We start from the raw sequence: 16,148 nt of genomic DNA, 5'->3' as shown, positions 1-16,148 counted from the left end.
GAGGATCCAGGGAGGTAGCATGGAAATCAGGAGAGTGTGTTGTCATGGAAACGCAAGTGCAGAGTGGGTTTCTGAGGATGAGTGAATAAACAATAGTTGAAAATAAGGGTCAAGTGGAAGTTGTCCATTGGCTTGTGACAACAAAAAAGTTTTCTGGTGACCTTGGTTACGAAATAATTTCTCTAGAGTTCTGAAGAAGTGGGGACAGGGAGTAGAGTCCTTTCTTTTAAAAACCTTGGTTTTAGATGGGAAAAGAGAACTAGAGGGGAGGGCTGGGAAGTGGGGTCACAAGCTTGAGGACAATTTTTGTTTTTAATGAGCTGGTAGTGACTTGAACCAGTTGGAATGCTGACAGGAAAGCCCAGTAGATACAGTAAAATTGACAACGTATAGGAGATGGAGTGGATCATTGTATTTAGACAGGAAAGGAAAAGACTTTGTATACAGGTGGAGGAATTAGTGGTTAGAAACTGCCTCTTTCAGGTCAATATTTTACAAACACTCTAGTGTTCATTATTACAACTTTTCTACTTAGATTGTATGAAATATTTTATTTTTTAAAGGTTTTGTTTATTTATTTGAGAGAGAGAGAGAGAGCACCAACAGGGGGAGAGGGAAAAGCAGGCTCCCCACTGAGCAGGGAGCCTGCTGTGTGGCTCCATCCCAGGACCCTGGGATCATGACCTGAACCAAAGGTAGATACTTAACGGACTGAGCCACCCAGGCACCCCTGTAAGAAATATTTTCATCCTGAATTCAGCTATTAGTTCTTTGGAACTAAATCTTGGGCCACTTGAACTTGAACTCATTAATTGAAAAATTGGGGCAGTCTAGTATGATTACATCATTAAAAGACCAAATTAAAAATGTAATCCAATGAATTTCTTTGGGGTCTATTTCTTTGTTATGGCGGGACTTTCGAAACAAATGATACCTTTGGAATGAAACTTAGAAAGTTTCTCTATGACCTAGTACTATTCTTTTATACACTATGAATTCAGGTGGCTATTTCTCAGTTTCACCAGTGATCATTTCATTTTAATCAGCTAACCGCTGATAGCCCAGATGAACATCTTGCATGCAATTTTATTTAGCACATCTCTTAGAATGACTGAAGTGTCAGAACATCCCAGGTACGCTGCTGTAGACACCAGCTGCACTGGAGGAGTGTTCGCCAAAAACATCTGGAACATTATTCAGTATGAAGGGGAATAAATATGTTTATGGAAGAGACATTCACATCATCTGTGATCAGGTTCTTTCAGAGGTTTCAAACTCCATAGAACTTTTGATAGAAATAAGACTTGTTGGTTAGATTCTTTGATCAAAAGAAAAATGGCTAATCTTTTTGAAGTTTGGGTTTGAATATTATACCAAACACAGCATTATGAAGAATTAGTTCTAAGAGATGACCTGTTGTCTGAATCAGGAGACTCTGATACAGACTGATTTCTTAAGAATTCAGAGGAAAAAAAAAAAGTACAATTGACTAAGGAAAGGGGAGTGATGTTTCATGAGCTGATTTTTCAAAACTATGATAATGATGATTATTATTTGTTGAACACCCTCTCTGAGCCAGGCACATGTACACACTTTACATATGTTCTTTCTGTTCCTCATAGCAATTCTTGCAAGGTCAATATTCTTTTTTTCCTATTGCTGATGGGGAAACTACAGACCAGTGATTAGAGATACACAGTAATTTACTCCTGATTATATCACAAACGTTAGGGACCACTTCTGAGTGAAGTACATGTCCCCTTTTCATGCTTTCTGCTCCTATCCAGATAAACTGGGGAAGGATTTTTTAAAATTATGTTAATAATAATATGAGCATACAAATACGGCTTCATTTGGAAAAAGCTTAAGCCACCAGCATTTTCTCCTTTTTGTATGCATAGGTCTATTCATATGTACTTGCAGACACACCTAAAGAGTGCAGACAAATGCTTGTATTTATAATATACCACTTATATTGGATAAAAATAAGTGATTTAGTTCTCTTGTACTTGAAATACCAAGTAACATGAAAGATTTTTTTTCTTTGACTGATTTTCAGTTAGAAGATGCTTATTTAAAGCAGATTGCTAATCAGTGCAGATATGGAAGTCACAACTGCCATTATGAGTACAGTTTTCAAGAGCTAGTCTAGACATGACCTTATTAACTAAGGCCATACCTTTATGCATTTTATTAGTGACTTCTGTTTTCTTAGGATCGTCTGCAATTTTCCTTGTAGAATTTTCTTTAGTCAGATTTCCTATTTTGCCTGAGTATAGAAAAAAGACAGACCCCCAAAAGATAGTGGGGGCAATTGCTTTATTACTTAGGTCTTACTCTCTATCGTGTATTTAGACACTAGTGAAGAGGTCCCTTTCCCGACCTCCTCTCTTTTCATGAAGCAGGGAAGACCCAATCTGGTCACTGTCCTCACTGAACATATTTTTCTTGATTTGCTTCAGTAACTTGCTCAGAATGTTCTTTTACATCTTGGGTTCTTCATCTGAAAAAACGGGATACTAATATTTACTGAGACAGGCTCTTGTTGGGGTTATATGAGATGTTCTGCGGGAAGCTAACATGTTGATGCTTGGCACAGATTAAGTGCTCAAAAACCATTCAAGTAATGTGAATCAGAAAAGTTCATGTGATTCATAACATGATCGCTTTCATTTTGATATCTCTGCACTCTTTTGGTTTCATTCATTTCAGCAGACATTTAATGGAATATGTGAGTCATTGATTTAGGGGTTGGGGATATGAAGAGACAAAACAGATAAAATTTTTGGTCCTCACTGAGTCATGTATTTTAGTACGGGAGACAGTAAAGAAGATAAATAGGAAAACATATGGCATATTAGTAAGTTCTAAAAAGGAAATAAAGCAGGGAAAGAGGAGAGGAAAAACAGACGTTGGTTTGTGATTTAAATGGGAGTGGTTGGGGAACTGTCCTGAGAAGGAATGTTTGAGTAAGGATGTGGGAAGAGAGAACCAAGTCACTAGGATATAGTGAGGGAAGGAGAGGTAGGCATAGGGAAGCGCAGGTATTCCCGTTCTGAGGTAGAAGAAGGCTTAGAAAGTTGAAGAAACAGCATGGAGGGAGGTGTTTTGATATTCACAGCAAAGTCTGGAAATTTTACTAGGTAGATATGCTTCACACATTCTCAGGGATCCAGCCTTCTTCCAGTTCATTTTTCTCAGACTCCGAGATCTATGTTCGACAGCCCAGGCTTAGTGGAAGAATTGGAGGGGGAAAAAGTGTGCTTAGTAGCTAGCTGGACCTTAGGGAGAGTTCACAGGCTGCCCAAGCAAATGTCGGCTTATCTGCCATGAGCCAAAACTTAGTAACCTTCACTTTACTACAAAGGAGAACTGAAAACAGTTTTTCTTCTGGGAAGCCATTTGTATAGCTAAGACTTCAATTATTGTGGAATAAGTGGAAAAAGATATTGGGGGACAGCTACCAGCTTCTGATAATGTTTACTGTACCTCCCCACTATAAGGGGCAAGATGATGAACTTCCAAAGTCACCCATGATGTTTTTAAGGCGTACATACATAACGGATAAGATTACTACCTCAAAAAAAGTGAGGAAAATGAAACCGTACATGAAAATTAGAAAACAGGATGATTTTACAAGGGATGCCTAAATTCATGGACTTATCTCAGTTTTGCAACTGACAAACGCTTCCTTCTGGCTCCTATCTAATATTTTATTTAGCTGCCAATGTACTTAAGAAATAGAAGGATTACTGCACAGAAGTCTCTAGGACATGTGAAGTTTTGTTATGTATATCAAAGAATTTGTTTTGAAGAAAATGAAGTAAATTTTATTTCTTTGTTTCCATTATATCCCCTTTTAAAGAAAGAAAATGGAAAGACTATAGAAGCCACGTATCATAATCAATTTAGAATATTTTATGGAATTAATCTTAGGGGCCAACTGAGTACTTTTCCAAAAGTATAGTTCTTTGACATTCATTAAAAATAACTGACAGAGGCGCCTAGGTGGCTCAGTGGGTTAAAGCCTCTGCCTTCGGCTCAGGTCATGATCCCGGGGTCCTGGGATGGAGCCCCACATTGGGCTCTCTGCTCAGCAGGGAGCCTGCTTCCCTTCCTCTCCCTCTGCTGGCCTCTCTGCCTACTTGTGATCTCTGTCAAAAAATAAATAAAGTCTTTAAAAAAAAACTGACAAAATAAATATTGTTTCCTCTTTCTTCAGAAGCATGGGTGGAATCCAGTAAATTAAAAAAACCTTCCAATTTAAGAAAACAAAGTATTGTGCAAGTATCTCTTACAGTTGAAATGAGTTTCTTTGATTTCTAGTTTCTGATGGGAGCAGCCCACAGAAGCCGCCAGGCGACTTCAAATTTGAGTTGTTCTGCCTGGATGGGAGGCAGACAAACTAGCCATCTCTTAAGAAAGCTAGTATTTTTGGCAAATGATCACACTCGGTTTTGTAAACCCAAGTGCTATATGTTCAATATTTTATTCATTTTTTGGCAGACAGAGATCACAAGCAGCAGAGAGGCAGGCAGAGAGAGAGAGAGGGAAGCGGGCTCCCTGCTGAGCAGAGAGCCGGATGCGGGGCTCGATCCCAGGAACCTGGGATCATGACCCGAACTGAAGGCAGAGGCTTTAACCCACTGAGCCACTCAGGCGCCCCCCAAGTGCTATATATTCAGATAAGCACCTAAACTTTTGCTTCATTTCTTCAACATATGAGCCCAAACTCTCAACTTTCTGAGATTGACCCGTTTTTAATTTTTTGTGTCTCCTCACTATCTGCATGCCTTTGGCAGAGATTAGCTTTTTCCTGTCCTGGTTGACTTCCCACCCTCTGATCCAAGTCCTATTCTCCGTCTAATTTCATTTATCTGACCTAACAGAACCCTGTAACTCATGTTTTGAATGCTCCACTAGTGTTGAAATGTTTTCTATCCATTTCCCCAGTTGTTGGTAATTCTCTTTTCACAAGGTCTATAATTTGGGAGTGAGGTAGAATACTTTGTTTTTTCTAAAAACATTCCCAGTCCTATAATTGAATAGGTCTTGCAATAGAATCAATTCTTGGAAAGGTTTTTTCTTCTTCTTTTTTTTTTTTCTTATTGTTTTATTGCTCTTGTTTTCTGTTGATGTTAAAGACCCAAACCCCAAATTTAGGTGCAATAATGTTCAGTTGTCACAGATTATATTGTAATGGCTCTGCATAAAAGATCTATAAAACAAAGTGTATTCTTGTACAATGCTTAGTCAGCTGCCCTTTTAGTAGTTACCAGAAGCGGTTTTTCTTTTCTTTTCCATTAGAATAATGATTTTGTCTTTACCACATTATCACATTCAAAGTGGTACAGTGTTAGCAGTTGAGCAAAATTTGGTCTTTTTGACTATAGAAGTCTCCCTCCTCCCCACACACCTTTTGGCTTTTTTTCAGTCATTCTCTCTTGGTTTAATTGAAGTATCCTTTAAGGGTGGTTGAACCACAATGTGGTATTTCCAATAAACATTGTTATTAGAAAGTGTGCCTGGTTGAGGTTAATATAATGTGCATTGTTTAGACATTCAGCATTTAGGTTGATGACTATTTACCAAAAGCTTGTTGGTCAACAGTGTTTTTACATTTTAAGTTCATTAACTGACATAGCTCTATAGGCATCAATGGTTAGGTGTTGTCCACTGTTATGAAGATTAAAATGCTGTGTCCCCTCAATCTCACGTTTTATGTACTTATCAAGCTTAGTAATTAAATATGTTTTCTTCCTTTTGTTCTGGTGATATTGTTATTTTATGGAATATTTTCCTTTCTTACAAAAGCAGTACTCCTCCATTTTGGGGACTTCAGAGATTTAGAAAATTTCAAAAAAGGAAATAACAAATTCTTGCCATTTAGAAAAAATATGGCCAGTAATAATGAAATACTGTAATTTTTAGGGAAGTTTTACCTTTTTGAATCACTTTTTTTTCTTTTCTTTTTATTTAAAAATACTGCTTCTCTTCTAGATTTTTGTATTCTAGAATTAAGCAGCCTACTTAATTTCAAATCCTGTCTCTGATACATACAGCTCTGTTAATTTGGACAAGTTTTGTAAACTCTGTGCTTTAGTTTCCTGACTATACATGGGGATAAAATATCCCTATTTTAAAGGTTTTTATAAAGAGTATATAAGTTAATACAAGTAAGTAATTAATGCAAGTAAGACATTAGAATATTGCCTGATGTGCTAAACACTCAGTTTGCTATTATCATGGAAGAGCAGAAAAAGCTACAGCTGTAGTTGTACATTCTGTTAGAAAAAGGGTATAATTAATCTTGGCTTCCAACACTGATTTTATGAAAAGGACTTTCCAGTATTCATTCTCTTTTCCTTACTAATCTTGAACATTTGAAAAACTACATCACTCTGCCTCCCTTGTTGATAGGGATGAATAATCACATATTAGTGAAGGTTGTTAGGTTGGATATCTGGAAATAGTCTTTGGACTCTAGTCTTGTGCCTCTCTTCTATTTTCTGCAATGTGGATGTGATGACTAGAGCTCCAGCAGTTCTCTTGGATCCTGAAGCAAACTTGAAGATAGTAGAGCAGAAAGACTGAAGGATCCTAGATTCATGATAACTGTGTAGCTGTCATACCTGGACTTCTTTTATTTGAGAGAGAGATAAGCCTAGATCTCTGTTACTAACATCAATGTACTTTCTAACTGATATACTGAATAGTCAGTGCATTTGGTTTTTGTAAACTTGTCGTGACTTTTTTTTTTACTTTCTGGCTGACATTAGATGATATTGTCTGTAGGGCTCCATAGATTGCCTTCCTATGCTTTATGAAACTTTCACCTACTAGGATTGTGTTCTTTCCATTTTGCGCTAAATTCTAACAGAAATTCATAGTGGGAAGAATTACTCCTGTCTTATTAGCAGTAATATATTTCTTACCTTAGCCTCTAAGTATTAAATTAATATTTTAGTGACATTTGGGTGGCTCAGTTGGTTAAGTACCTGCCTTTGGCTCAGGTTGTGATCTCGGGGTCCTGGGATCGAGCTCCCTGCTCAGTGTGGAGTCTGCTTCTCCCTCTTCCTCTGTCCCTCCCCACTGCTTGTGTGCTCTCTCTCTCTCTCTCTCTGCTCTCCCTCTCAAATAAATAAATAAATAAAATCTTGAAAAAAATAGACTAAAAACTTGAATAGACATTTCTCTAAAGAAGACACACAAATGGCCAACAGGTATATGAAAAAATTTTAACATCACTAACCATCTGGGAAATGCATCTGGGAAACCACAATGAGGTATCACCTCATACCTGTCAGGATGGCCCTTCTCAAAAAAGCAGAAAAGACAGCAGGTGTTAGCTAAGATGTGGAAAGATTGGGACCATTTCACACCACTGGTGGAAATGCAAAATGGTGCCACCACTATGGAAAATTGTACAGAGTTTCCTCAAAAATTTAAAAATAGAACCGCTGCAAGATCCAGCAATCCCCCTTCTGGATATTTATCCAAAAGAACTATAGCCAGGATCTTGAAGAGATCTTGGCAACCCTCTGTTCTGTTCATTGCTGCACTATGCACAATAGCTGAGATGTTGAAATAATCTATATACTCACAGACAGAGGAATAAAGAAATATGCCTATACATACAATGGAATGCTATTTGACTTTAAATTTAAAAAAAAAAATAGGAAATTCTATAATATGCCATACCTGGATGAACCTTGAGGACAATATGGGAAGTGAAATAAGAGAATTCAGAAAGACAAATACTGCATGATTCCACTTATATAAGTATCTAAAAATGTCAAATTCATAGAATCAAAGAATGAAATGGTAGTTACGAGGATCTAGGAGGAAGGGGAAATGGGGAGGATACAGGTTCAGTTAAAAAGACGGATAGGCCTGGAAATCTGTTTACAACATTGTTGACTACTTATAGTATAATAATATAGTGTACACTTAAACAACTGTTACAGAAGTACATCTCCTTTTAAATGCCCTTTCCAGGGGTGCCTGGGTGGCTCAGTGGGTTAAGCCGCTGCCTTCGGCTCAGGTCATGATCTCAGGGTCCTGGGATCGAGTCCCGCATCGGGTTCTCTACTCCGCAGGGAGCTTGCTTCCTCCTCTCTCTCTCTCTGCCTGCCTCTCTGCCTACTTGTGATCTCTCTGTGTCAAATGGATAAATAAAATCTTTAAAAAAAAAATAAATGCCCTTTCCACAATAGATTTTTTTTTTTAATTTTCACTATCAAATTTTAACATATCTGGTGATTTGACAAATGTTCTTTGGAAATGTAGAACAGTCACTGAATTTTTATAAAATATTAATTTATTTTAATTTTTTAAAAAGATTTTATTTATTCATTTGAGAGAGAGGGCATGAACAAGGGGAAGGGCAGAAGGAGACAGTGAAGCCGACCTACCCCAGGACCCTGGGGTCATAGATGCTTAGCCATCCAGGTACCCCAATTTTTAGTTTATTTTTAAATGAGATTATTATTAGTTGTTGTTGTTTATTGTTGAGTCATATGAGTTCCTTGTATATTCTGGAGACTTTTTATCATATACATGGTTTGTAAATATTTTCTCCCATTCTATAGTCTTTTCACTCTGTTGACTTTTTTCCTTGGGTAGAAACTGTTTAGTTTGGTGTAGTTAGACTTGTTTATTTTGGTTTTGTTGCCTGTGCTTTTGGTATATCCAAGAAATCATTGCCAAGGCTAATGTCATGGAACTACCCGCTTATTTTCTTCTAGGGGTTTTATAGTTTTAGGTCCCATGCTGAAGTCTTTACTCCATTTTGAGTTGGGTTTCATGTATGGTGCAAGACATTAGGGTCCAATTTCATTCTTTTGCATATGGTATATATTCAGTTTTCCCACCACCAGGAAAGGATATCCTTTCCTGTTGTGTTACTTAGTACTCTTGTTGAAGACCAGATGACCATATGTGTGTGGATTTATTTCTCGTTTCTCAATTCTGTTTTGTTGGTCTATATGTCTTTCTTTAACAATACTATACTGTTCAGTTACTCTAGTTTTGTAATATATTTTGAAGTAAGGAAATGTGATACTTCAGCTTTGTACTTCTTTGTGAGGACTGATTTAGTATTTGTGGTCTTTTGTGATTCCATATGAATTTTAGAAGTGTTTTTATATTTCTGTAAAAAATGCCATTAGGATTTTGTTAGGGAGTCAATTGGATTTGATTATCACTTGGGTATAAGGACACTTTAACAATATTAAGTTTTCTAATCCATGCATATGAGATGTCTTTCCATTTATCCATCTCTGCTTTAATTTTTTCCATCAGTGTTTCATAGTTTTTGTGTATAAATCTTTTATCTAGTTGGTTAGGTTTATGCCAATTTTTTTTTTCCTTTTGGTGTTCTTATAAATGGGATTGGTTTTCTAATTTCCTTTTCAGAGAGTTTGTCTTGGTGTGTAGAAATGCAACTAGTTATTGTGTGTTGATTTTTTTTTTAATCCTACAGTTTTACTGAATTTGTTGATTAGCTCTAACAGTTTTTTAATGGAGTCTTTTGAGTTTTCTATAAGAGATCATATCATCTGAAAACAGAACATTTTACTTTTTCCTTTATCATTAGTATGCCTATTATTTCTGTTCTTGACTAATCGGTTTGGACATCCAGTACTGTTAGAAGTGTTGAGAGTGGGTATCTTTGCCTTGTTCCTGATCTTTGAGGATAAGCGTCCGATTTTTCCACCATTGAGACTGATGTTAGCCATGGGTTTGTCCTAATGGTCTTCAGTATATAGAGGTACATTCCTTCCATACCTAGTTTGTTGAGAGGGTTTTTTTTTTTTTTTTAATGAAAAGGTGTTGAATTTTGTCAAATGCTTTCTCTGCATTTATTGGGATGATCATGTGCTGTTTGTCTTTTGTTAATGTGGTGTATCACATTAATTGACTTTTGTATGCTGAACCATCCTTGTATCCCTAGGATAAATCCCACTTAGTCATTGTTTCTGATCCTTTTATAATAGACTTGGTGCTAGTATTTTGTTGCGGATTTTTGATATTCTTATCAGGAATATTTGCCTGTAGTTTTGGTATCAGGGTAGCTTTGGTATCAGGGTAATACTAGTCTCATAAAATGAGTTTGGAAGTGTTCCCTCTTCCTCATTTTTTTTAGATGAGTTCTTTAGGCATTTTATTTACATTAGGTTTTTATTTTATCTCTTTCTCTCAACACACACACATGCACACACACACACACACACACACACACACACACACACACTCCCATTCATTTCTACTACATGGAAAACCTGCCAAATAAGTACTGTTTTCTTTGTCAGAAAGTAACATATTTGCTATGGTATGTAATCATATCCCAGTACATGATGTATGTCTTTTAAGTTCTTATAATGAACTTCAGTGATCTTACTAGTTGAATGTTTGACAGAGTATGATAGCAAGTCAAGAGAACAGATAAATATCATGAGCATTATAGTTATCTCTGGATGTTTCTGTTAGAAATGTTCTTTTCTAGACGTTCCTTGCTATATAAACTATTTCCACCATTGTTGGCCATCTATAAAGTAGAGGTATGTAAATCATTTAGTATCTAAAGATTTTTATCTGAACCATTCTCTTTTGATAAGAGTAACTCTTAGCCTATAATACTCTTGCATCATTAATATTATCCTTATAAAATGTGTTTCCTATGTAGTCTTTATCTTTAAAGAAATTACTGCAAATGAGACATTAGAGGTTGCTGACCTTATGTGATAATTGGCAAATTAAGGTCATTTCTCATCTTCTCTCTTACTCTGTTTTGCAGTTGTTGTATTTCAGGTGAAAAGAAAAGATTGGAAGGGAGGAAGGAAACAGGGATGAACCGATAGGTGTGGCTGTTTGGAACATAAGCTTGATTTGAAGTGCTACCATTAACGTCATATTTATACCTTTAGAAAATAAATAACAAGTCTGGGTTGAAAATGTATTTTACATTTATTTCCTTCTATGATAACCCCCCCTTTTTGAATGGAGAAAAACTGTTTTCAATCATTAGGGACTATCAATTCTCTGAGAGACAATATTAGCTTTTTAAAAAGCATGACAGTTTTATAAGTGCCTATATTATGATGTTAATTTGGTTAAGAAATCCTGTTCCTTATAGAAGTGTAGTAATTGGATGTATGTACTTCATAAAGATTATTAAAAATCTGTGAGAAACACATGGATACATTACCATTTTTTTTTTCTGAATAGCTTACCTGGCTTAAATGAGGAAAATTGGATAGTGAAAAAAGTATACCACATTAGAAAAAAAATGACAAGATAATATGTAAGGTACAAAGTGGATACATATATCCTACCTAGTAGAGAGAAAAGTGGTGTATCTGGTCTATATTTGGCTGTGAGCAGAAGCAGTTTATGACTACTATGGCTTAAATGTTTTAATTTTTCTCACAAATTGAGATGATGTCTGGAGGTTGACAGTTCACGATTGGTACAGGGTTTCAATGATCTTTCCAGGGATACATATTATAACCATCTCTGTGTTCTGCAGTGCTCAGGTGTTGCATTTTGTTCTCCTAGTTACTGCCTAATTAAACCAAGATGACTGTTAGGCTTTAAGGTAGTGTATCCACATTTCAGGAAGGGATAAAGGGGAAAGACTGGTAGAGAGGACAAGAGAGAGAAATGTATCAGCTGAGACCGTCTCTTTTTATTAGGGGGGAAAAAAAAAACCCAAACCCATCTGGAAGTGTTATTTAGGATGCTTCCCCACATTTTATTGGTTAGAAATGTATCACATTTTACTTTCAGTTGCAACAGAAACCTTTATGACAGAGGAGGCAAGAGAAGACGTGACTAAGGTGATATTTAGTGAACCTGTTGCCACAGGTTGATTTTCATCACAGGTAGTAAGCAAAAGTTAGACGCTAAGGAGAAAATGTTCTTGAAACGAAATTCAAATCTTCTGAATATCACTCATATAAATAAATAATCGAAATAACTTTTTTCCAACAATAAGTATGTATTATTCATCCTTTAAAAATTTATGTCTCTAGGGCTCCTGGGTAGCTCAGTCAGTTAAGCATCTGGTTTTGACTCAGGTCATGATCGCCGGGACCTGGGGATCTAGCTCCCTGTTCAGCAAGAGTCTGCTTCTGCCTCTCCCTTTACTGCCCCCCCCCACTCTCTAAGTTGTCTCTCTCTCTATCTCCCTCTCTCTCAAATAAATAAATAAACAAATAAATAAATAAAATCTTTAAAAAAATCTCAGGTTTAAATAATTTAAAATTTACAAAATCAAATTAGAAAATTTGATTCAGTGGATAATAATAATCATTTATTGTTATTAGGTACCTAAAATGTGCCAGATATGAGTATTGTATATCTGGTTTTGATGTGAAGAAATAGATTTAGAGAAATAAAATAATGTGTCCAAGCCTTATAACCCAAGACAGTGGACTTTGAATTTCAACCTGTTCTTTCTGACTCTGAGTTTACACTTTACCCCTGTATCAACTTCACTGAATAATGAACACTACAAATTAATGATATGTTTAACAAAATTTGTGTGGTGATTACTCTATATTTCAGATCATTACCTATGCTTAGACCTACCTCTGAAGTACACCTTTTAAAATCCTCACCTTTCAATTAAATACTATTTTTTTTATAACTTCTCCTCTTATATACAGTGGTATCATTCTTCTGTACTATCAAAATCACCTATCTGCCAAAATTAGTAAGAAAATGTGGAGTTTGCATTTAATTAGATTCGAAGAGTCAAGCTAGAGCAATACTGCTTCTGTGAAAGAATTTCAGAGGTTACCTACCCTATAGGGATAGAAGTTTTATTTTATTTTTACCAACAGGTTTTTCCCTACTGCCTCTCTGCAGTTGGGTACAATTCCATAGATATGACAAGGACTTTTCACAAATTGGGAGATCAGCATTCTTTCAATAGTTTATTCCGAAAGCCTTCCAGGCAGCTTTGACTCCTTGTTCCACATCCCATATTTGATCTGCCAGTAAATCTTCAAAATAGATATAAAACCCCGTCTTTTCTGTCTACTTGGCACTGCTTCAATCCCGTTCCAAGTTACTATTGACTCTCATTCTCATCTGGATTATCGTAGTAGCTTCCTACGTGGCTTTCCTGTTTTCATCCTTGACCTTCCTATTTTATTCCTGAAAGATCAGCCAGAACCATCTCGTTAAAATGGAAGTCGGATCATGTCACCCCTCTGCTTTTTAACCTACAGGGGCCCCATCACATGTGGTAAAAGCCAGTCTTTATAATAGTCTCAAAGGTGGGATCTAGGTTACAGTGCTTCTTTGATCTTACTTTCTCCCCTTTTTCTAGTTCTTTTTGTTCCAGCCTTGAAAGTTGCCTTTTAACTTCTTAAACTTGCTAGGTGCTGTCCCGTTTCAGGGCCTTTGCACTGCTGTTCCTGCCGTGTAGGATGCTTTCCCACATATTGGCACATCTAATTCTCTTTTCTCTTTTATGTCCTTACTCTTGACTGCCTTTTTAGTAAGGCTTTTCCTGGCTACCTTACTCAAAACTTCAGCCCCCTTACCTTACTTTCTTACCCCTTACTTTCCCCCTCTGACACTATCAAACATTCCACTCATTGAAAAGTTGAGTATTTTTTAGCTTTTTGTTTTTACATGTTCCAGGTTCTTAAACATTCTAGTACATAATGGATGCCCAATAAATATTCATTGATAGAATGAACAAATAAGTGGGTGAATGAATGAATGAATGAATATACAAGGCAGTGAAGGGTTTAGTCTTTTTTGAAATGTCTAACAGAGATCTCAGGATTCTTGAAGTTTTTCTTAGCTTGTTGTAATCCCTGTAACTATTAAGCCTTTTTTTTTTTTTTTTTTTTTTACTTGTTGAATCGGGCTACTCAACATCAATATTAATTGCCCAGGTAGTATATACCAGATAATGTTAGACTATTGGTTTGGACTCTAAGAGTTTGACCTTAAAGTCTTTCCCATTAGTGAAATTGGAAGGCTGTTAAGACTTTTGGAGACTCTGCAGAGATTACATTTTTGCTTTTTTTCTTTCATGATTTATTTCAGCTTGTTAAAATATTTTGTGTTAATTATTTTGTACTTTCATTTTTATTATGCAAAATTATTCAGAATAAAACATGCATAGTCTAAAAAAAAAAAAAGGTAACATGCGGACAGTGTTGCAAAACTCCAGGTGGGAGCTGTGACTGTCATGTAAAAATGACATATGTAAAAGTTATAAAATATACAACTGAAGTGTTTGAAGGAGAAAGGTGTCATTTGGGGGAGATTTATTCTCAAAGTCATAAGAAAAAAAAAGGGAAGTTATCCCACCTGTTCCTTCTAGAGGTTCTCATTGCATTGCCATGTTTAATGGCAATTTATGTGCTGTATTACAAACAATTTAAATAAAAAAAAAAAAAGACAAGCTCTTGCCTTCTGGAAAATAGACCAGTTAGAAAAATGATGCACAGTTGGAGAATTAAATATGTTCATTAAGTTGTTAGAACCACTTCAGTTCATAAACCACGATATAGGAAGACACATAAATGAGGCCCCACCTTTTATTTACACCAAATACATTAAAAATCTTCAAAAGTATATATATTCTTTTTGAGATAGAATTAGTGTAGAGTGACGGGTATACATTTTTACATGTACAATCTGGTGACCTTTGACAAATGCGTAGAGCCGGCCACGGAACCTACATTGCCATCACACCAGCAACTGCCTTCATGTCCTTTTCCTGGTTATTCCTCTCCCTCATTCCGAGGCAACCACGTTTTTGATTTTTAAACTGTTGATTTCGTTTTGCCTAATATTAACTTTCATATAAATGAATTGTTTACTCTTGTATTCAGTTTCTTTTGCTCGCATATTGTCTGTTAGACTTATTCATGTTGTTGTGCCTACCAATATTTTTTTTATTGGTGCATAGTGTTCTGCTGTATGAATATGCTAAAATTTGTCCATTTCCCTCCTGATAGAATTTGAATTTCCAGTTTTTTTCCACTAAGGAATAAAGCTTCTATGAGCATTCTTGTGCAAATATTTTTGTGGATATATGTCCTTTTTAATTTTTTGGTGAATATTGAGGGATGGAATTGCTAGGTCGAAGGACAGAGGTGTATTTAACTTTATAAGAATCTGCCAAACCTTTCTCAAAAGTGGGGTTCTCTTTTACTCTGCAAGCTACCCATTTATTTTTATTGTTTTAAAATGGTATAGACTTCCCCTGGAGCAAATAATACATTATATATTAATAAAAATAATTTAAAAATGGTATAGGCTTCTGTATTTCCTAACAGAAAGTGGCCATTTGGGGAACTTAGATTAGGTATCAAAATCATTCTATATATACAAGGTATTTTTTAAGTATTGTCTGACTATCCACTGAGTTTATTTTATTCTGAAAAAGAAAAATGGAGTGTTTCCAATTTTTCTGTGGACCAGATATGGAACAAAATACTCTTAAAAATCTACATATTAAAAAGTACTTAACACCTACTTAATAAGTAAGAAGAAAGTTCCAAACTATGGCTAATGTGGGGATGATTAAGCCTACGCCTAATTTGAGTTCACAGTTCACACTCTCCCTCTAAACTCTTTTTTTTTTTCCATATACCATTACATAACCATTTTTATTACATGTGTTTCTAGACACTTCCATAATTGCATTACAGAATGGCTATTCCACTCATTTCCAGGAAAAAGAAAACAAAACAAAACCAACCAGAATCTTCTCAAGTAGGGTGTCTGTGACATTCTTAAATCCGTTTTTATTACACGTGTTTTTAAAAATTCTTAAAGTCTGGAATGCTGCTCCAGCTTGCATGTCGTCCTTGTTCAGGGACCAGGCTAATCTCCTTTATTCGTCCCAGTTTTAGTACATGTGCTGCTGATGGGGGCACTCTGCCCCCCAAACTTTCTGAACTCATGAAAGCCAATATATATTTGACAAACCACGTTTAATTTTTTTCATCCACGTTTCACGAATTTAAATATTTCTAACTTTTTCTACTGAATTCATAAAAATTTTGTTTTTTTTTTTAGGAGTTACCATCCAAAAGAGCATAGAAATTTCTGAAGTCTCTTTCCCTCTTTGAGAGAGGAAGTGTGCTTTAAATGAAGTTTAAAAGAAGTTT

At 35.9% G+C, this 16,148-nt stretch overlaps 1 non-coding gene across 1 annotated transcript; it reads right to left on the bottom strand.

Moving 5' to 3' along the window:
- Positions 1-15,808: 15,808 nt before the first annotated feature.
- On the bottom strand, positions 15,809-15,914 carry LOC132014772 (U6 spliceosomal RNA). Its single transcript, XR_009403413.1, has one exon. It is a non-coding gene; the product is annotated as a U6 spliceosomal RNA (small nuclear RNA).
- Positions 15,915-16,148: the final 234 nt, after the last annotated feature.

Source organism: Mustela nigripes, chromosome 3 (genome assembly GCF_022355385.1).
Source record: "Mustela nigripes isolate SB6536 chromosome 3, MUSNIG.SB6536, whole genome shotgun sequence".
Classification (NCBI taxonomy): Eukaryota; Metazoa; Chordata; class Mammalia; order Carnivora; family Mustelidae; genus Mustela; species Mustela nigripes.
The sequence above is the reverse complement of the archived record's forward strand: the minus strand, read 5'-3'. Positions and strand labels throughout refer to the sequence as shown.